At 44.0% G+C, this 2063-nt stretch overlaps 1 protein-coding gene across 1 annotated transcript in view; it reads right to left on the reverse strand.

Annotated features, from left to right (window-relative positions):
* The window catches only part of LOC115279789 (cytochrome P450 2A13), a 23489-nt gene that overhangs the window by 12350 nt on the left and 9076 nt on the right, over positions 1 to 2063 (reverse strand). The window lies entirely within an intron of this gene.

A 2063-nucleotide genomic window follows, 5' to 3' on the forward strand; every position in this document is an offset into this window, starting at 1 on the left:
GAACCCCAACTCAACCCGCATCATAAATTTCTGTCATCTGGGGAGCCTGGGTGGTTCATTCAGTTAAGCTGCCAACTCTTAATTTCAGTTCAGGTCGTGCTCTCACAGTTCATCAGTTCGAGCCCTGCATTGGGCTCTGTGCTGACCGGAGCCTGTTTGGACTCTCTCTCCCTCTCTCTCTGCCCCTCCTTACCTCTCTTTTCTCTCAAAAAATAAATAAACAAAGTTTAAAAAATAAATTTTGGGGAGCTCCTAGGTGATTCAGTTGGTTAAAGCGTCTGAATTCCTTATACCCCAATCTTATTTGAAAAGGTGAAAACCTAACAGGGAGGATGAAATCAGCTTGGCCTCGATAAAAATTCCAGCCCTGTCATTGACCAGGTTGGAATGAGGGACACAGGAAAAGTCAGCTGCAAATTTTGCAGAAAGCGCTGTCTTTTCAACATCATGCAGGAGTTGTAAAATATCACAAGAGCTTCCTCTTTTGAGTGACTGCTGTTTTTCTTAAAGTAACGACCCCCCTGTACTATTCTAATCTCAAAAATGACAACCCAGATTTCCTTACTATTCTATAGATCAACCTGGATACAATATAAGGAGGAACAACCACACCTGATCATAAACACAAAAAAGTGGGGGCCATTGGTAATCATTTGAAGACTGCTACTCATGAATCCTTCCCTTTTATGGCTGGGTAATATTCCATTGTATGTATTTACCACATTTTCTTTATCTATGCATCTGTCTATTAATTTAAGAGTAATTTGATTTCTCTCTTCAGTAGTTTGTAGTTTTCAGCATACAAGTTCTGGGCATGTGTTGTTAGATTTGAACGTAAGTATTTCATTTTTTTGAGTGACTGTCAATGGTATTGTGTTTTTAATTTTGGTTTCCTAGGATTCATTGTTAGTATACAGAAAACAACAACAGGGGCACCTGGGTGGCTTGATCCATAAGTGTCTGACTTTTGCCCAGGTCATGATGTCGTGGTGTGTGAGTCTGAGCCCCAAGCTGGGCTCTGCGCTGACAGCTAGGAGCCTGAAGACTGTTTCAGATTCCATCTTCTCTCTCTGCCACTCCGCCATTGTGCTCTGTCTCTCTCTCTCTCTCAAATATAAGTACACATTAAAAAAATTATAAAAAGAAAAGAAAACAACAAGAGTAACAAAAGATTTTAGCATGTTTAGTGATAGTGAAAAATTCATTTATTAGGAGAGCTTTTGTTTTTGTTATAGATTCCTTGGGAATCAATTAAAATTTGTCACCTGTAGAATAGGCATGAACACTGTTCTCTGTTACATAGGATTGTGGGCATTCAGTGAGGTGAACATGCTAATGTTTTTAACATGGGGTTGACTCAGAATATTTGCTCAATAAAAAATTTCCCTTCCTCTTATCCTTTTCTGAAAGAGCTATTTCTATCAAGGGGAACAGACAGAGCCCATTCCTTTCTCTTCCATTCATCAAGCCCCTTGCTAATTTCCTATGTCACCTCCCTCCTATTAGCTCCTCCCTCCACTAACAACGCCCCTCATGATATCCCTGCCTCTGCCTCTCCCACTTCCTTGCTCCTCCCCCAGCCCTGATCCAGAACAGCCTTTGCTCAGCGGGGCTGGAAGCTCATGGTGTAATTGCGTGGGATGGTGGCTAAGCCCACACATTTGGGGGACACATCAATGTCTTGGGGCAGCTGAGGGGACTTGAAGCAGAAGTTCTGCAAGATGGTGGTGAGGAACAGAAAGAGCTCCATTCTGGCCAGGCCTTCTCCGAAACAATACCGCTTTCCTGAGGAGACAGAATGGGAGGGCTGGAGGTGAGGTCTGCTCTCACTGCTCCACCCCCCACGACACACCCCAACTGCATTCTCCCAAGGAGCAGGGGCTGAGAGACTTCTCTAACCCAGAGACATCTCTAACCCTCTCTGAGTGTCAGTTTCTCTTGTACACGGGATAGGGGTGAGCTATCCCAAGCTGTGGCAATGGGAAACTTAGATGCCCCTTCCCTCCAAGCACGTTCTCAGATATGGCTGCTGGGCTCTCATCTCCTCCTGAGGCATCTCAAGA

The sequence above is a fragment of the Suricata suricatta genome, chromosome 16 (assembly GCF_006229205.1).
Source record: "Suricata suricatta isolate VVHF042 chromosome 16, meerkat_22Aug2017_6uvM2_HiC, whole genome shotgun sequence".
Classification (NCBI taxonomy): domain Eukaryota; kingdom Metazoa; phylum Chordata; class Mammalia; order Carnivora; family Herpestidae; genus Suricata; species Suricata suricatta.